The sequence below is a fragment of the Stigmatopora argus genome, chromosome 15, assembly GCF_051989625.1.
Source record: "Stigmatopora argus isolate UIUO_Sarg chromosome 15, RoL_Sarg_1.0, whole genome shotgun sequence".
Classification (NCBI taxonomy): domain Eukaryota; kingdom Metazoa; phylum Chordata; class Actinopteri; order Syngnathiformes; family Syngnathidae; genus Stigmatopora; species Stigmatopora argus.
In genome coordinates, this window is record NC_135401.1 from 8,349,462 (window position 1) to 8,370,951 (window position 21,490).

A 21,490-nucleotide genomic window follows, 5' to 3' on the forward strand; every position below is an offset into this window, starting at 1 on the left:
TATTCAACCGTGTTTGGAAATCAATCAGCACTTTTTGTATTTAATCAAAGCTGGAGGAATGTCAAGAGAGGAAAGTTGGCCTAATGACATTAAACTTCAGTGCATCAAATAGATTTTCGGTCAAGTGTTTCCAAAGACACCAAAGACCACCGTCTACTGAAAATATTTACTTGAACTGGAAGTGAGCAATGTTTAGCTGGTAATAACACTTAACATCTCAACTCAGCCCCAATACACTGGTGTTGATGTCGTAAAATCACAAATACTGATGTGATGTGTATATACGACTACTGATATGTGGATCAGATGACGAAATGCAAAAAATGTTTTTTTTAAATGAGTTCCTAAACACAAAGAGAGATCAACATTATATTTGAAACATTTTGTTTAAATTTGAATGTCATTTGTTTAGTTTAGAACTTGGTAAGCATCAGGATCTTGATTAAAAAAATATGCACCAAGAAAAACAATTGGACACAAATGAAATCTTAATAAATGGTTATGTCGGGTTACACTAAAAAACTGTATTTAAAAAATACATTTGCAAAGAGTTAAAGTCACTGGTTTTGATCAGTAAGTAACCAATTACAATATACACTGCAAAACACACCTACTTAAAATATTATTTTCATGGTGGATCTAGAAGAAATAAATGAAATTTTCTGCCAGTGGATCAAGTAATTGTTAAAAACTTCAATTTCTTTGAAATAAGAAAAAATACATATTTTATCTAGATGAAAATAACAATCTTGTTTCAAGGGATAAATAAATCTATAAAATAAAAAAACTTTAAAGCCTAATTTGTCGTAACATTTTAAATATACTAAACTAAAATCCTCTAAGCAACAAATTTAATTTAAAAAAAAAAGCTTTACTCACTTTTATCAAACTACAAATCTCTTAAATTCTAATTTCCATGGAAGCATTTAGAGAATTAAAACCTTTCACATGCAGGATGATTTGTTGAAAATATTTGAAAACATTAATTTAGGTTGAAAATTGAGCAATTTTTTGATGTAGTATTTTCTTAAAGTGAGTGGAATAATCTTAGACATTGATCCGTTAACCAATTTTTAACACTCAAAACAAGATGGAAAAATATGACTAGATTTAAGAAAATAAATCTTACTAGGTTATAAATTTGCATATGAATTGATGCACAAGTTGCTACTGAACCCCAACGGACGTCTGATTAAGTAACGAAAAGAAACAACTTATGCAGCGCAGGGATGTAATTAGATTCTCCAGAAGTCATAATACAACCGCTTCTTTCCACTTGCTTTGTTTTGTTATGAAAAATGAGACCAGATGAAGCAAAGAAAAACTATAATATGCTTGAAAGCATAAAAGAGGATGGAGACAGATCCGCCTGTCTCCAAGAATTCAGGCACTCTTTCCACTGAGACATGTGGATAAACACAAAGTGAAATTGGCCGTCGTTGCGGAGAGTGACAGCGGGCAGCGACACGCCCTCACGGACTAAACAGAAGGGACAGCAGATTCCACTGGAACCCCACTAAGAGGCCGCACGCGGCAACAGAAGTGCAAGAAGGCGAGATGGACCAAGACAGAGGACTGCCTGTCCTTCGGAATAGGAAAAATAAGCATTGCGGCTTTTTTTTTTTTTTTAAACATTTGATGGAATCCGCTCTTGTGAGATTCACGGCCTTGACAAAACAGCCACTGGCTTTTGTTTTTCTAAAACATTTTTCAACCATCCAATAAAATAAAATATAAGAAGAATTTGCTCCAACTTCTGACTACGGGGGCAAAAGTTGACCGCGTGACAACGTGCAGCTGGCCTGAGTTGACAGGTCTACTTTTTTGGAGTTTGATGGGGTTTATTCAGGAATTTAATAACGTGGTCATCATAGGTAATGAACTAATTCTCATATAGTTATTTGTTCTAACAATTTACAATTGTCATAATATCCTAAACAATATAAATAGTCACGTTTCTCATTTTATGATTGATGAATACTGTATTCTTGCAGCTCATTCGTGCATTATCGGCAAAAAAACAGAATACTAATGACTTCTTTCATTTCCATTCCGCTTATCCTCACAAGGGTCGTAGGGGGTGCTGGAGCCTATCCCAGGCAACAGAGAAGGGACATGCCGAATTGATTGCCAGCCAATGAGATGAACAACCATTCACGCTAAGGACAATTTAGACTATTTAATCAGCCTAACAAGCATTTTTTGCGATGTTGGAGGGAAACCAGTTAACCCGGAGAAAACCCAGGAAGGGAACATGCAAATTCCACACAGGAAGGTCAGAACCAGGGATTGAACCCTTGATCTTAGAACTGCGAGACAGACGTGTTAACCACCCAACCCTTGTGCTGCTACGGAGAATAATAATGATAGAAAAATATTTCAAAATCTACAAAATTGTCATGGAAATTACAGAAAAATGGCATATTAATTAATGAACGAGGGTTTTTCCATTGAGAATTATAACTATATTGACCATAAGTTGCTCATTTCCACCAAGTTGGTCTTGATATGCCATTATTGAGTGAATGGTTTCTGAAATTATCCATAAAAGGGCAAAGGGGAAGTGATGTTGTCACTTTGTAATGATTGGGCAGCTGGTCTTGTGAGGAGAGTCCTGGGTGATACTGCATGATGGAGACCAGCTGCTGATTCAGTGACTCATTTCTACCTCAGTGGGGAGAAAGCAGTGCAATCGGGGGAGAGAAATCAGCTCTCACCCTGCAGACAAAGAGCAGACGCTGCCAAATCCGCAGCCAGCTTCACACTTAGGAAACAAATTTAATTCAATTTGTACCTTTCTTTCAAAGCGCTTGTCCAGAATTTCCTGCAAGACCCTTTGCTGATCACATTTCATTTGAAATCCTCTCGTAACAAATGCTTTTCTTTCAATCTCTTCAACTTTTGAAATCATAAAACTGTTAATAGCATACTTGTGGTATATGCGTTTAGAGAGAAAAATACTCTATATGGAGATGAAACTTGACTCATGAGTTTAATTCCATTCTCACCGCCATGGAGCCGAGCACTTTCATTAGGCAATAACTCAAATGTTGACACCTTAAGGGGCATGTTGCACATCGACCACTATTTAAGTTAGCCAGCCTTGCCATCATTTCAAAAATATTTGCGTATTCCGAGGTATGCGTCTATGCTGCTGACCTCCACACATTTTCAGCTGCTCCTGTCATACGTGCCTCAGCAAGTCTGCCGAGAATCATTTACAGTTAGTCTAAAATGCTATTACTGTAATTCTAACCAGAAACGGCCATAGGTCAAACCTTACCTCTACGTTCATTCCCTTGAACAGGCAATTCAGAATTCATTAAAAAACGTTTACACCCAACCCAGCCTGACCTTGAACTAATAGCTGCGCAGAAGAGCTGCCATAGAAGAGATCTGTGGTTGTAGCTCTAATTCCCACAATTTACATAATTTTTTAAATCAGTTGAGACTAAATCAACAGGAACACGGCTAGTTACAGCCAAGTAGCGCGCTACTATATTGCTTCAAGACACCATTATTAAGCCATCCAAATCACATGAGAAACAAACGAGTATTTTGTTCTTAAGAAATGCTGAAGTATACAGAAACACAGATGTACAGTGTCATGCCCAAAGGCACCATGGGCAGAGTACGGGACGAAAACTGGCATTGAACCAAACCAGAACGGATTGAAATTTCCATCCTTTGTACTCCACAGCTAAAACAATCGAGTCAGACAGTATGTTCGTGTGACTGGGCTTTCCATACATTGTTCAAGGGAAAGACGACCACTTCTGAGAAAACAGCATCTGAGAAAACAGAATCTTCTCTAACCACTCGCCCACCAAAATCTTTCTTAATAAAGTGAAAAATTACAGAATCCTAATTTTTCTGATGTGTAATATCGGAGGACAATGTTAAGAAGGGCCAATATTCACAAGAAGGACCATAGGGGCAGACGATTGATCAAGGCAGGTGCTATTTGAACCAATCAAATGTGAGTATCCCAGATAGCCCACTTATGACATCATTAATATCCATTTATCATATGCGAGTTTAGCACTTTTGAAATGAGTGGTTATCACAGAGATCCCAAAATGGCTGCATTCTTTTGGGCTGTTAATTTTTATACAATACATTATTCTAAAACTAACAAATCTGCTTTTTGCATCGTTAAGCATTCTATACAAAGTGTTGTCTTTCTCGTATGATAATTGTCTACCAGTGACCTTACAATCCTTTACTGCCAACCCTCCCATTTCAAATGCATTGAACGCCTGCTCCCATCAATGGCATTTAAACATGATCATTACCAGTGAGTCTGAGGAGTGAATATGTGTGAGAGTGCATGGAATGATAACAGTCGAGGATTTAAAGATGTTTCTGTCTGTTCAACAAAAACAAAGACGAGCTGGTATTTATTGCTTCTCGCTTCTCAAAAAAGGCCCTCAGACTTCATCATCATCATATAAAGTCAATACACTAAGTACCACAGACCACAGACAGTCTACTTCCTCACATTCATATTATATTTTGAAACCGTACTTTTATTGCACACCGTCATAATAATTCCAAGCAAAAAGACTAAAGCAACAAATGGAACCCTAATCCAAGTCTGAAGGCTATTTCAGCCAATGGAAAAACAGAATGAAACCCATTCAACCAATTTTATGTACTATTCATTTTTTAACTATGGTACAGTATACTGCTAAACTGCTTAGTTTTATATGCGGGAAGGTAATAATATTTCTTTATATGGCTGAGAGTAATCTAAAACTTGCTGTTTAAACAAAATAGGGAAAATGCATTGTCAGAAAGGATGACGTGGTTGTCTATTATTTGGGTCAAATTTAGTCAAGTCAAAAACTTCAGTAATATTAGAGAATCGTTGCCTTGCGAAAACACAGCTACAGAAAACCTACACAGCGCAGACACAAACATGGCACCTTTGATAAAAGAAAGCTGAAAAGCCCAGTCATTGTTTCCATGTACATACCACCCGTCGTGGGGGAGGGCGTCTTCCGAAGTTTATGGGAAACTCTGCAATGACAATGGTGCTTTGCCCTAATATGGCAGCAGCGATTTCGTCCGTCCGATGGGGAAACCACAGTGGAAGTCCAGAAAAGAGCATGTTTTCAATGACGTAACACACTTGGCAGTGATGTTGCGTGTATGCTGAAAGCTTAAACATTGAGCCCAGCAGGATTTGTCAATGGAGGTGCCTGGAATGTCAGCTATGGCTGGCAGTACCCTGAGAACCACGGACTAGAACAATCTTTTGTTCGTTAATCCAGCCGGGAACAAACAAAGTGTTGTTGTCCGGATAGAATCATTGATGTTTTATGGCTGCATTATGTATGGCCATATTTATGCAGCAACATTTTGGCTAAAAACAGAAGGAATACCAGAGTCAGCCAATATTTAGTGCTAGAAATCATGGAACTCTCAGTAAACTCTACTAACTCATTGCTCTTGTCATCAGGGGGAAGTATGGTGGCCTTGATGTGCAAATCAAAAGTGGGAAACTGTTGCAGATGACAGTGGTTAGTCATTATGAAAGAAAATGGGTGGAAAAAGTAAAACTAATTATACCCCTAAGGATGCTCAGTGTTAGTGTGACCCTTAATCAAAATCATAAGATGTTCGGAAGTAAATTTGAAAAGTTATCTTTTGAACTTGATGCGGATATTTTCCCTGAAGGCACACATGGAAAGATGTGCTGATTTAATATTTGACCTCAACTACTCGGGTCATGTTGTGTAACATATCATTTGAAGTCGAAACGGTCTTGAACTGATAAAGTTCAGTTGAATGAAAAATCTTTAGAGCACTTTATGCAGATTCCAGAGGGAGGAAAATGGCTAAAGGTTTGCGATCCAGTGGAATCAAAAGAAATGAACCCAAGTACGTAGTAATTTAACTTTTTTTGCCTGCTGTTATCATGTTTCGTAGTTTATATCTTTCCAATCATTTGTCACCTGTCTGTAAATGTACTGACAGGCCCATAATGCACCATGCAAAATTGATACCAGAAATCATTCCATAAGGAAGAGTAAAAAAATCCACACTTTGGATTTAACAGTTAGTCCAAATCATGTTTTTCCGTTTTTCCAGTAAATCCCTAGAGGTCTTTTAAAGCCTGATTATCTGATTATACTATTACTGAAATAGACATGACTCAGAATTTCTCAATAAAATAGCTGGTTTTCATTATACATCCCTCATGGGGCTCCCAACCGCAATAAAAACCCTCGGGACAAGTGTACCATAACTGCAAGGATGATACTACCAATAGATGCTAAAGAATTTCTTAAACCACTTTTAAATTATCTTATAATTATTCTGTCGTACCAGTAAAAGGACTGAAATTAATATTTCTCAGACCCAATCCATTTTTTAAACACAAAGGACTAGGACTGCAATTGTTTTTTATACTAACTGTCGAGGATATAATTGTTGTTTCATGACAACAAATAAAAGTAAATTATGCATATAGAAAACTATAATTGGCAAACAAGCTATAAATGTCTGCATTCAGTGTGTATTAAATGCGTTTTTATTCTTGCACAGATGTTGAATTTCCGACTAGCAAGCCGTTAAAAAGTTGAGTCATTGTATTGGCGAGCTCACTCTCTGGGAATTTGCCCAGAGAAGTGCAAACTTTTCACTAAGTGTTTATCGTTTGTTTCACTTTCTAAGTCCTTAAAACACAGCAGGTTATTCGTTAGAAGTAGTGAGAGGATTTACATCATTACACAGTTACGTATTGGAAGGGGGAAAACAAACTGTTGTGATGTTATGAAATGATAATTGGACAAATAAAAGCCTGATTACATCAACTATTACTGTCAGCGATTTTACATAATCAGTAAGTTCCAACCTCCAATACTCAATACTTTGCACTGAATATCAGCTCTGCTGTTCAATCTCATTTTTGGAGAGAATATTCCGCTTGTATAAATTATGAGGAAAAATTAAAGTACAATTAGCGTAACAGGGGACTGTTTGACAGCAGATTTTTCAGTTTTATTAACAACCTTTAAAATGGATATGGTGTTAACAGAGAATTTACAGGTCTTGTCCAAACTACAAGGTTTGTTCAAGTTCACCGTGGTCCAGATGACCAAAAATTGGTTCATCAAAGGAAACTAACCAGACTAACAATTTACTGTAGATAACAGGGGTGTCCATTTTTTCTCCTTTAAGGACTGCTTTCAGAAAGATTGCAGGGTGCAAGGCCCAATTTGTAATCCTTCCATTTTCTTTTGCTTAATAAAAGAATATACATTAATGCTGTCCAAATATTTTAGTAATATTTCTGAGCCATTATAATCACAAATGTGTTTGTCTCTAATTCGTATAACCTAAAAATGGTTCTTAATTGTACTTTATTTGTTCAATCCGCTTCGTATTATAAGATAGAGTTCAACATTGGTTTATTTTTTTCCTTTGGATGTTTGCAAGCCAAATTTAACTAAAAACTTTCAATTTTTTTACAATTACCACAGCTTTAAAAAAATAAAATGCAAAAATTGTGCACCTGAAATATATAGCCAAATTCCCTTTGTATCAAAATGGTAGGCAAAACTTGGTGTTTTTTTCATTCAGGTTTTGAATCTTAAAGTCTTTTGTACAGACCATATGATATTTTCCTAATTTGCCACAAGCCAATTAAAACTGAGCCACAAATGGCCAGCAGGCCTTAATTTGGACACCACTGGTATATATCCTGCAAAAGTGACGAGCTATATCTGTACATGCCAACGTACAAATAGAAGAATGTCCCTAAAAAAAAAAAACTAAATAAAAAATGTGGAAAAAAAACAATCCCCAAAAAATATTATTATTATTATTACATCAAGTCTATTTTCATTAATCAGTAACGTCTAACTCTATTCTCTACAATATATTTACAAAGCTCTACAATATATTTATAAAGCTTTTCAGTTGACTTGTTCAGATTACAGTTTGTTACGTAAATGGGACGTAAAGCCAATTCTACATTAATGAATTAAACTTAATTCCAGCAACAGCTGCGGTTCATCTTGTTGGCAAGAAGAAGTGGCCCTCAACAATGTGACATTTACACCCAGAGCTAGTATGTGATAAATTAGCAAAGCAACATAGTGATTCATTTCCTCTCTGGTGAGTCCGTGACCCCGGAAGACTTGGAAGTGGATGTTGAATAAAGTTCTTTAAGGCTTAGGAATGTCAGGATCAAACCAACAAAAACGAATGGAGAAGTTTTTTTTTTTTGTCGGGAAAAAGGGAATTGTACTGTACACTATGTCAATCATGCATAGAAATTCTAACTTTTGGAAAGTCACAACTGGTTCTTAAGAAATTCCATATATAGTACCCAAAGTTGTCTGATTTAAAACATAATAAATGTGGAATATAAGAAGTCAACTGTGTTTATGTGGAGCTTCAGTCTAGTCATATTTGTGGTTCGCCGCAACGTTCCCGTCACTGTTACTGTTCCTCCTGTGAGCAGACACCCAAATATTCTTTCTCGACATCCCAAACATGAGTTGATTCCCAAAATGGCTTGTATTTAGATGAAGGAAATGCTCTAATCACCGTTACTTGTAAAATATGAAACAGATTTCAACGTTTTGTATCTAACGCAGATGTAAGAAAGGGGAGTCGTGGGAGAATCCACAATTGACAGCATGATTTCCTCATTTGTAGCATAATTGTGAATAATGTCAAAGTCGGTATGATAGTATCTGTCATAGATGATAGCTTTTCAAAGAAAAAACATTTGCTTTTTGTGTGTAAAGTATATATGAGGTAGGGAAGAACCACAATGTTTACTTACATGCAAAATTAAGTGAATAATTTCTGCAAAACCAGTCATTTTGATGAAAATTTTAAAAAGAAAATGTGATAACTGGGCCGTAATCACACAAAATGGTTGACTTTTAAAACATACGTTGAAAATATATATTGTTAAAGAATTAATTCAATTTGATGGATCTACTTACAAAAACATCCATTTATGGTGCCAATGTTGAAGTGAATGTTACTGAGAAAAATTCAGAAAATATCGACACGCAAAAATGATAGAATACACAACTCACCATTGGTGCGTGTTATATCTCTTTTCTGGAGAATTGCTCTCATATATACTTTATATATATCTATATATCTATATATCTATATATATATAGTATATATATATATATATATATATATATATATATATATATATATATATCTATATCTATATCTATATCTATATCTATATATATATATATCTATATATCTATATATCTATATCTATATATATATATATATATATATATACTGGTTACAAAACTGTATGCCAAATATTACCTTCAACTAGTTTACAATGGCATGACAAAGCAAAAATATACCAATCATTGAATGAATTAAGCAAAAAGATTGAATCCTGGAGAATCCTGGAAATTCATACAAAACTCAGGTTGTACTTAAATATATAAGTTAAAGTACAGGGCGTCACTTTTGAGAATAATCCACTCAGCTACTGAATAGACTTATTCAGAAGTCTAATACAGACTTTGTTTTGGCCGTGAACGTCTGTAATCATGTGGCGTACTGATGGAACCTCATCCATGGCATTTTTATTTCTGTAAGGCAACGCGTTCGTTTAGGGTGCAAAAACAGCCGAGTGAAATCTTGAGTGTTTTCGTTTGCTGCTTATGTTCAGTGTCTCACAAGGGGGGGAAACCTGTGGATATGACAACCGGAGTTCCACAATGCTGGGAAAAATGTATGTTTATTCTACTCACACTCTGTGTAATTACAATGGAGGGTTAAATGAAATAATTTTAGAAAATGGCTTCTTGGTATTTTCAACAATGAAAAGCTTGTATTTGACACGTGTTGCTTGCACCTTAAATACTAAAAAAAAAATAGAATCCGTTCGAGACATGTAATTGGAGTCGTTTTCTTAGCTATTTATTACTGTCTTCATTGCCCGAGATGAAATTTGTTCCAATGCTGCTTGCATGCCGGGACTAAAATTTTATATTGAAAAAGCGTGGAAAGTCTCTGCGTAGAGGAGAATAGTAAAGCTTCTGCGGTTATCTCATTTGCATCCCCGTTGAGACTGTTTACAAGGAGGCCTTTAAACAGGAAGCACGTAATTTCCCTGTTGATGAGTGGAACTTTTAATAAAAATTTGAAGCGCGCTTTCAGCTGTTTTCCTCTGCCTTTAATTGTCGTACGGCTTTGTAAAGCCAAGCAAACAAACAGGCTAGTGTACTTATCGCAAATGAGAACCATTCAGGTTTAGGAATAGAATTGATCTTTCTTGTAGTCAATTTTACAGTTCTTTTTTTTAAATTTAATTTTGTCTGTGTATTTCAAAATGTGAGTTCAATAGCATTCATATAGACCTGCTAGTTTTTTTTCCTCTACTACTGAATACAATTCTTTACGTAATATGGGCTCGAAATTTTATACATGATAGACGTTTTCTTTTTTTTTTAACAGTGTTGAGTTGTAAACCAAAAAGTTGAGTGATTTGTTTTAATGGGAAAAAATAAGGACGTTTTTGACACTTTGTTTGATGTAGATGTACCAATCAGAGCATATTTGAAATTAAACGATTAAGATCTTGTGACTTGAGAAGACTAAACGATGAAGTCATAATGATCCAGAACATTCCTGCGATGATTCAGTTTTTGGATGACTTTGTCAAAGCCAAAGCCTATTATGCACTCGCCCTAATAAAATAGGTATAAATGACGCTAATGATTCAAAATGACAAAATATAGTTAACATTTGGCTCACAGGCTGGTTTGCTAATGGATGGACGAATGGAGCATTACCTTACCAAGGTTATATGTCATTCTTTTGCTAAATTAGAAAAACACCCTCTGGACAAGAGAATGAGGAAAACATATGATATTTACTGTGAGAATCTGAGAAAGTGATAAGATGTCATCGCAACGTATCACCAAATTCTCCTTTTGTCTCAAATGTCACGTGCGAACATCGTGATTCGGGCGAACATCGTTATTCATGCACGTGCGCAGAACTTGTATCGGAAAACGTCGATAAAATTTTTGGCTAATCTCATTTCAAGATGACGAGCGTCAGAGTTCACCACCATCCATAGGTCTTTGAATCTATATTAAGGAACCCGTCAAAGTCACCGCAGGTATGTTTTCGGTCGCTCGTAAAGACGTGATCTAATTCTGTAAACCTCTCAGCCCCGTCAGTTTACAGCGTTACGCTTCCCCACGTTAAGATTGCGTCCTCACAAACGTCAGTCGTCAACTCGGGAGTGTGAGAGCTTTTCGAGCCTGCTGAAAAACTTATGCTGGAAATATCAGCCGAGCCAAAGTCAAGTCAAAAACATTAGCAGTCCGATACCCGATGTTTGTGGTACGGATACCTTCTTCTCTCTGTCTCAAGAGTGAGATCAATGTAAAGTCGGCGAAGCTACCAGAGCGCTAAGTGATTTAACAGAGGGGACTTGGATGGCTTATGTCTACAGAGAGGTTTGCACAGAGGTATGTATGCTTGCAAGTTTTCCATGATTACATGTTCAAATGACAATAAATATTCCTCTCTGTTGAGCTACTGAGCCTAAGGTAAAATGTTATGTTTCCTTGCCAGATGCAATTAACATTTAAGTCTGGCAAGTTTGCTAAATATTTGAGAGAACGTTAGAGGGAGGAAATCGGGGTCTTGAACCGCCAGCATTTGTCATTGCTGAAAATACAGTAAAGGAGGTTTGAAAGAACACGTTGACACTTCCTTTACGCACATGCCTATTTGTGTTCTGTCTGAAGGGGAGAGAGATGGCTGTTTTGGAAAAACAACGGAAATTTATTTCCCCTTTGAATTCAAAGTGAGTTCCACGTGATGTTTACATTGATATTCAATTTCCATTGTATCTCTAAGATTTCATTTCATTCAACAGAGAGCCTATTCGTCCCCTCTGCTGTGGAGAAAGTCATCATTCCAAAAGATGGGAACTCAAGTTGAAAACAAATCACTGCAGTTCTGCCATTGTTTGAGCTGCAGACAGTTTTGCAGTTTTTTTATTTTGCCTCGATTCAAAAATACTACAAACGGGTCCGGGGAAAAAAAGCATAAACAAATCTAAAAAGAACTCTAAGCAGGAAACAGATCCGTTTGTTAATCCACCAAAAGGCCTTTTGTTGAGGGGTCAAATCTTTTGAGTATACTTTTGGCTGTGAGATCCCCAATTACATCTGAGGTATACTCACAATCAGCTTTTCCATGGGGTGGACATTCCAGGCCACATCTGCTTTCAATACATTCTCTCATCCAGCTGTTTCAGGCATACTTTGTATACCATCGGCTACTCGCCTATTCCGAATCGTCACACTGGAGTATAATTGGCGGTTGTAATTGGATTTTATCAGAGACCAAAAACAAAAACTATAAATATTATAATCAGGGTAACAACAGGCTGAATTGACCGTGTGCGGGCGGTCGATTGGTCGCCGGTCTTTTGGTTGCGGTCTTTCGGTCGCCCGGACCGCGACAACGGGCGACCAAAAGACAGGCGACCAAAAGACAGACGACCAAAAGACCGGCGACAAAACAAGGTAAAACAACACGGTCTACGCGTCAATAAAAGCCAACAATGGCCCTGAGCAGTTTCACTGAGCCGACGTGTGAGTGTATAAGAGTTTATGTACATGCGTTGTCACTTTAAGAAGCTACGTCCGTCAGGGTCTTAACAAGTTCTCCAACAAAAAACAATAAAAGTCCGGGAAATTTCGAGCTTTTCTTTAGCTTAATAATTAATAGGTCATTAAGTATGACTAAATAGTAATTCGCAGTTTGTTTTTAGGGAATTTGAGCAACAATTTAAATGGTAATTATCAATAACCTTCCGGGCGACCAAAAGACCGGCGACCAATCCACCGTGTACCGAATTGACACCTGTTAACACTATTAACTGAATGAGATAACTAGTAGAGCCTAACCATCACAAAATATCGAGTATTGCTTCTGAAAAACATTGCTTCTGTAGGAAGTCGCACGCTCAGCCAATTTCTTTAGAAAAAAAAGTGCGTTTACGATCCAAAAAGAACAGTACCTTCTTGCAGACATGTCAGAGGTTTTCTTACTGATGCGTCGACCACACGTGCACTGCACGTGCGCTGGCAGAAAGATGCGTGGAAAGGAGACAATCCGCAGTTATCAGCGGCTGCTGCCTGACCCCTGAAACAAAAATAAATTCAATTAAGATTAGAAACTTCAAATATGTAAACGTGATCCACGTGTTTTCAGGTCCACACAAGGTTACGTTGATAAATGATCACTTCCAGTTCAAATAGATTCGACATCTACCAAGGTGTTGACACCCGTGTGCCACCCAGTCTTTTTTGAAAAATGCATGTTTGAGGTTTGACTGTCATGGACCAAAATAGAAGTATATAGCGTCAAGTGGAAATCCTGTGGTGATGACGTCGGATTTTGTCTGACCCATCTGGACTTTGGAAATATTCCAAGTTGCCCCGAGGGGAGCCGACTAGACGGGCTGCTGCTGCTGCTGCTGAGCCAATGCAGACACTTGTGTTTATGTGTCTTCTCACTGGTAATGCTTTAACAGTCCACAGTGATTCACAAGTCCGTTATGTTTGCTTACTTGAGATGTGACTTACTATAGAAATACTCAACCTTGCAGATATTTGTCCATCTTTAATCACAGTGTTTAAAGCAAAACATCCTGCAAGTTTGAGCCGTCAGTAATCCATAGTTTAGTTTGTCCCCAAAGTTTTTTTTTTGAAGTTTCATGAAATAGGCATAAGTCAAGTTCTTGTACTTAGATCAAAGAGTTTGACCTCCCCTAATCCCTCAGGCAAAAACCCAATTGATGGTTCATCTGGTTAGCACAAGTGTGAGAAAGTCAAAGAAGATCCATGCTGGGCCATTCTGTGTAAAATAAGTTAAGAATTTTCCACTTCACTTCTCAGATTTTCTACAACTTTGAGTTATGGAGGAGGAAAAAAAAAAACATCAAACACTTTTGTTCCAATCGTCTCAATGAGAATAAAACAAAATCGAGCCTTCAACCAATCATCCAACTCTTTCAATGTACATATTTTTTATAAATAAGCCATGATAAAGAAAACAACAACTGTCAATCAACGATTCAAATTAAAAACATTAAAAAAATCTTTTATGATAAGATTTTCTCTGGAAAAAAAATGTCTCTCAATGAGAATAAAACAAAATCAAGCCTTCAACCAATTAAACAACTTTTATCCAACTCTTTCAACGTACATATTTTGATAAATAAGCCATGATTAAGAAAAAACAACAACTGTCAATCAACGATTCAAATAACAAACATAAAAAAAATCTTTTATGCCAAGATTTTCTCTGGAAAAAAAAAGTCTTGCAATGAGAATAAAACAAAATCAAGCCTTCAACCAATCAACCAACTTTTTATCCAACTCTTCCAACATATATATTTTGATAAATAAGCCATGTTTAAGAAAAAAAAAACTGTCAATCAACGATTCAAATTACAAACATAAAAAAAAACCTTTTATGCTAACATTTTCTCTGGAAAAAAAATTGTCTTTAAATGAGAATAAAACAAAATCAAGCCTTCAAACAACTTTTTATCCAACTCTTTCAATGTACATTCCAAGTATTTTGATAAATAAATCATGATAAAGAAAATAAAAACAACTGTCAATCAACAATTCAAATCACAAACAAATAAAATCTTGTATGCTAAGATTGTCTCTGGAAAAATAAATTGTCTATCAAGATTGCTGCACACAAGTAACATTTATAAAACATGACCTTGACATTATACCATGCATAGCCAAAATACGCCTTCAAAAAGTAGTTTGAAAACATCTGTTTTTAGATTTTACGGTATAAAAACGCTATTTGAGAAACATGCACATCAAAACTGCAGAGCCAGTGCTCACTATAAGAAATAGCACTTCGAGGTATGGCATCCAAAACTTACATAAGAGAATAAGACATTTAGGGTGAATGGTTTGAGAGTTTAGCTTGGCTAAAATGATGGAAAATGACAGTGGGACTGTCTTCCCTCTGACTGAACCAAAAATATTTACGAAACTGCAAGTTCTCCAAAAAAAAAATTAAAAAAAAACCACTTCATACAAGTGCCAGTCACATGAGAACTTCCATTTTTTTCAATGACTTTAACATTTAGCTATAACTAAGAGAGAAATGTCACTATGAAGAATGAGAATGGATGATTTCGTCCAAGAAAATGCATTTTTACCCTTGTGAAGATAAGTGGTACGGAAAATAAATAAATGTATTTAAATAGGGTTAGATTTCAATGAAGCTTTGAGGATGCTTAAAACACATGAAAACCGTCATAGGCCTAATGATGACCTACAATAAATATCAATAAAATGCATTAACATGAAGAAAAATGCTTGTTGGTTTTCCCTTTGCTTTTTCAGTGTAGAGATTAACGTACAATTGCTCCCCACTGTTCGAGCGCCGCAGGTAGGATCGATCCATCACCACCAAACCAAACAAATATATCCAAGATCACTCTGACAAGTTTATTATTACTTCCTTGCTTGAACCTTTTTGGGCATCATTTGATCATTTGAATTTTTAAAAAGTCAATCACACAGTCTTGAATATTTGGTCAATGCCCTTATTTGTTTGGATGTAGGAGTTAAAAGATAAGATTCAATATAAAAGATATGATTTCAAGAATTCAAGATTTAATGGAAAATGAGAAAATTACTTGTTTATCACTGCATGTTGTCAAATAGTGAGTTGCATGTTTAGAAACATTGTTTATTGCACACCTGCCTGATCGATCACAGGGCACCAATACAATAAAATGCAAAATATTTTATATCCAATTTTATATGTCAAAGTAATTAAAAAATTGTCTCCCTCAAATTATGTAAATGTAAAAACTGTGCAAGAATTGCCCAGGCTATGAGTCATATTTCTCTTTTACAAGTCGTTAACTATTTTTTATTTTTTTAATAAACCATCTTTTGGCCCCTTAGTGTTAAACCGAGGAAATCTGGCTAGCAGGGAAACATATGGCAAAAAATGGTACAAACTAAAAAATATTAAATATAAATATGCTCTTCTTTACAAATTACCATACAAGGGAAAGACAAAGGGTCAAATTTAAAGCTCAAACTTACTAGGGCAGGGAACTATGATGGGACAGACACATAGATTAGACATGTTGAAAACCAAATAAAAAAACCGAGGGTTTATATATAGACAGAAATGAGGTAACGAGCTAATGAAGAACAGATGGGTGACATGAACGACAGCGGATTGGTTGAGACACCAGGAAATGTAGTTATTTTTCATTTATTTATTTATTTTTAGAACAGATTATTTAATTTTTATATTGGCTATGATTACAAAAGAACACTAAAACACAGTTTAAGAATGCAACCTTAGATTGAGAATTAATTAATTAATGATGAGGTAAATATGGGGAAAAAATAACATTTAAATATAAGCATTTTTGTAATACCAGCAATGATGTCATTCGGTGATCCTCATAAGGGTCACGGGTAATAATTTCATTACCTTTTAAATCCCTTATGCAGGACGCTGACTTAATTGATAGCCCACCTGCCTTATTCGGAAAAATAAAGATTGTTCAACTGCACATAAATATGAACATATTTGTAATAAGGCTTGCTTTTCTGTGTGCTGCATTTTTTTGTTTTTTGGTGAGGAAATGTGGAAAATGTCCCATTTAGTAAATGATCCCAATCATGAAAAAAAAAAAAATATATATATATATATAATATGGTTTCAGGTAGGGTGAAGTCTAACACGATTTTAAAAGCAATTGTTCAAAACTTTGGCAACAGAGGCTGCAGTCATGGCCCTGAAACACTAGAGTCCCTCAGGAAGAAATTGGGATTCTCATAAATCCTTCAACCGGCGGAAATAAAAACTAGCCTCCATGAAACACACTCAACAGGACTCAACAATCTGCATTTTGTCCCCTTAATTGGGTTTCTATATAACCATCTATCTTTTCTATTTACCTTTATATGTTAGAACATTCCATTTGCATCCCCTCATCCTACTTCCGGAATAAAGGAATATGTACGTTTCAACCGAATTGCAGTCTACAAAAACAGAAATAATGAATTTATACCTTACAAATGGAAACAAATAAGAGGCCATATTGTATTTTTTCTCTCTCTCTTGCTGTCGCGCTCTCATCAGTGTGTCTGCATGGTCTGGAAATGATATACCCTGGCGAGGGTCTGCAGCCCAGCAGGCACGTGCCCCCGAATTGTGCCTCCCAAAGGGACCACCGCCGGAAAATGTCAGTCACGACACTAGGGCATCTGTAACCCGAGGGAAACAAAACATTCGGCTTCTGTTTTTGCACTTTCTCTGAGGTATAATTCTGATATGGGGGTTTGTAACTCTGTTGACACCTTGTGTGTTATCAGGGTGAAACAATATGAGCAACTACGTAACCAAGACTAAAATCTGTTGGATGTGAGTGACCCAAGAAAAGAATGCTTCGTAGACATTTTATCTACTAATTTAGCATAAAATTTTCATTTACTCTACACAGAAACGAGTGCTTTATCCATAGTTTGTGTCCAGTAGCATATTAGTACTTAAGTGTTTGGTATATGAACATTTTGACTCAGTTCAGGGGTCTACTTTATTAAACTTATTATTTTTAAACTAAACAATCCATCCAATAAAATACCCCTTTTTTCCATGAATTAATTTTAATTACCCTGATTTCTTTATATTAATTCATCATTTTATGTACTCCTAGCGTAATGCCAGGCTCTAATTGTAATATATTAACAGCAATTTTAGAATGTAACACGTTACTGTGGAATAAAAACACGTGTCGCAGATTTATTGTAGAAAACAGGTTATATAAAGTGATGCATGCAGCTGTGGAGTGATGTACACGTGAAGTACAAATCGATCAATGTATTTTTGAATATTTGCTGCTGGCTCAACTTCAGAGTTTCGAGCCCATAGTTTCCACAATGAGAATCTCACCGAAGATATTTAAAAAGCAGACTTTTACTGTCAATCACTGCAATATCACCTCATCACACTCCCAACCTTCCTCCCTCCCTCTTTTTTTCCATCGGGGGAAGCCCTCCTGTCCAAAGACGTCCGGGAAGACCCTACCAAAGAACTTTGGAATCTCCACATGTTCCCCTCAAGACATAGTTTGTGCATATTTCAAGCTTTACCGTTAATGCGTAGACATGACAGCAAGAGTTACGACTGGAGATGAGGCGGGAACCTTTATTTCGAGGGGCATGGAAAGACATGCAGAATGAGGAAAGGGGAGAGAGGGTTCCTGGAACTCTTGTAGACGGATGACCTGAGACGTCTTTTCCCACTATTCTGAGAATGTTCCTTTTTTAGTCATTCTGTAAAGTGAGGGGGAAATACACCCAATTTTTATTCATGGCAAAATCTATTTAAAGTTTAGCTAGTTTATTGAGTAAATGCACCACATCTGGTAAGCACATGTGAAATTACAAAAGGCCAGGATCTTACGCATATCTTAATCAGCTACTAAATGTGCTGTGTTGAAACCTGTGAATTCACAGAATTGACGAGTACCTGACCAAAAAAAAACGCCCACCTGTCGATAACTGGAAGTAGCACCAAAACTTTGTCGGAAATGGAAAACTTGGCTATTCACAGTAAGCATTCTGGCTCGAGAGCCATCAGTTGTGAGACCCTGAGTCACTAATGGGCAAATAAGAAATCAAATACAAATTCAAACTAATGCTTTAGTAGTGAAATCTGCCAGCACTGCATCAGAAAAAAAGCATTCTAACATTCATTCATTCATTTTTTGACTCGCTTATCCTCACAAGAGTTACGGGGGGTGCTGGAGCCTAGCTCCGCTAACTATGGGCGTGTGCGGTCGATTGGTCGCCGGTCTTTTGGTCGCCATCTTTTGGTCGCCGGTCTTTTGGTCGCGGTCTTTTGGTCACGGTCTTTTGGCCGCCCAGACCGCAACAACGGGCGACCAAAAGACCGGCGACCAAAAGACCGGCGACAAAACAAGGTAAAACAACACGGTCTACGCATCAACAAAAGCCAACAATGGCCATGAGCAGTTTCACTGAGCCGACGTGTGAGTGTATAAGAGTTTGTATGTACATGCGTTGTCCCTTTAAGAAGCTACGTCAGTCAGGGTCTTAACAAGTTCTCCAACAAAAAACAATAAAAGTCCGGGAAATTTTGAGCTTTTCTTTAGCCTAATAATTAATAGGGCATTAAGTATAACTAAATAGTAATTCACAGTTTGTATTTAGGGAATTTGAGCAACGATTTAAATGTTAATTATCAATAACCTTCCGGGCGACCAAAAGACCGGCGACCAAAAGATCGGCGACCAAAAGACCGGCGACCAATCGACCGTGTACCAACTATGGGCACCAGGTGAGGGACATCCTGAATTGTTTTCCAGCCAATCGCAGGGCACAAGCAGACAAACAACCATTCACGCTCACACACATACCTAGATTCAACCAGCTTACCATGCATATTTTTGGGATATGATAGGAATCTGAAGCTCCTTAAGAAAACCCATGCAATGAAAATGCAAACTCCACACAGTCATGACCAACTGGAGATTGAACCCCCGACCCCAGAACTGTGAAGCCGACACTCTAACCACTCCACCACCAGGCTGCCTGCATTCTAACATAACATTAAACTCCTAGGAATTCACAAAAAAGTACAAATATTTGAATTAAACTTGTCCTAATAGCCCATTCCTGTGTCATACAATTTATATGATTAAGATTGATAAATTAAACAAGCTCTACAGTCTGTTACACCTTGTGACTATATTACATGCACTTCTGTATTTTAAACACTGCGTGGAGGGTCGCTAATGTTGAACGGCAAGAAAAATAATCCTACAGGGTCTGTTTTAGTGGACTCCCGAGTAACCAAGATAACATTAAAGTACAGTGCACGCTACAGCCGTCTTTCTGTTTCACGTGCATTGGATGACGCATTGCATGGCGTATTTAACAGGAGTTTTCACTGGGTGATTTTGCGATTGCAATACATAGTGTGAACCAAAGTGGGATGGCTCCAGAATTGATGGACATAGGGGTCACAGTGAAGCAGTTGATCCGCACGGTAGAAAGTTTTATGGCTGATGGCCTTGCTGATAATTTATGTAAATAAGTAAAGAAAAATACTGTATTATTCAGACTAGAGGTCACACTTTTTTTTTATATTTTGTTGGGCCTGTGACTAATACTTCTTTTTTTTTCTGACCACCAATGGCCTTTTTAGGCTATGCTTATGTGAAAAAATTATCTTACTAGACACCTATTTATCCTGTGGTTTTCCATTTTACCATTGTTACTTGAGGTAGGTTTGTTCTTGGTTTCTGATCAAATAGAAAATTGGCTATCCTAAAAATATGACTTGTACATATTTTTTTCTTCTTCTTCATTGTGTCTACATGGGCTGCTGCCACTTATACTCAGGTGCGACTTATACTTGGAAAAATAGGTTAAATAAATATGTGTCTTATTCTGATCATTTGTATAACATTATTGCATTTAATAGAGTGAGACAGTTGATAAAAGCTGACTAGAACTAGAAAAATATTGTTTAAAAATCAAAGTGAACACATTCACATTAGAAATGTTGCTTTTTTTAAATCACAAAACAACCCCCCTCCCAATAAATGAATAAGGAATACATCGCGGAATGAACCAATTGTGGACGAGTGGGCTCAAATTCCGATGTTCAGCAGACAGCTGAAAAGTCCATCAGTAATTGTAGTTTTTCTTTACCATATGCAATGGCATCAAAGTGATGCAAACACATAAGCGAGTGGATATAACTGGAAACTGTATGGTACCTTAGAGCAAAGTGCAATAACTCACATAGTTATATAAATCGAACCTGAGGATACAAGCCATCATATTTGTTCACGTGTTCTTTCTAAAGACCCCCAGCATCTGCCACAAATCACACTCTTAAGACCTTTTAAAATGCGTCACTGCCCTTCACTGAGGCCAGAGTCGGCTAGAGTTAGGAGATAAAGACGAGGCAATGTTTGTGTTCGGCACATTCTTAGGCTGCATTCCCAGGCACCGAAACTGGCCTTAGACACACTTGTGTGCGAGGAAAAATACTTAAGTGTCCAAGTTAATGCTGGGTAATGCTACATGAAAAACAGCACTGAGATGATTTTTGCATGGGTGTCAGAAAAGATTTATCAATTGTATTGTTTGTGGAAATGTATGAAATACTATTGTAGAATTTAGGCCTTTGAAAGCGCGCCGTGAGCATTGGCCGAAGTCACGCCGCTGACTGGAATGGGTTGCACGAGAAGCTGGAAATAAAAGGGAATGTGCTTTATGAAGCACAAAGACGATAATAAAAAAGAGGTTGCTGCTGTTGTTCATTAGCTTCTTCGCAGAGACTGCGCCAGGCAACGTTGAATAGTTTCCAGGAGAAGCGCCGTGGAATGGCTGAGCAAATCTAACCGGACACT

The 21,490-nt window shown here is 36.9% G+C and overlaps 1 long non-coding RNA gene across 2 annotated transcripts in view; it reads right to left on the minus strand.

Annotated features, from left to right (window-relative positions):
• Positions 1-16,174, minus strand: part of LOC144090053 (uncharacterized) — a 32,939-nt gene extending 16,765 nt beyond the window's left edge. For both annotated transcript variants that reach the window (XR_013305270.1, XR_013305271.1), the window contains exons 1-2: positions 16,131-16,174; positions 13,055-13,179 (exon numbers count right to left, since the gene is read on the minus strand). This is a non-coding gene — a long non-coding RNA (uncharacterized LOC144090053). The remainder of the gene's footprint in view (positions 1-13,054; positions 13,180-16,130) is intronic.
• Between the last annotated feature and the right edge of the window lie 5,316 nt (positions 16,175-21,490).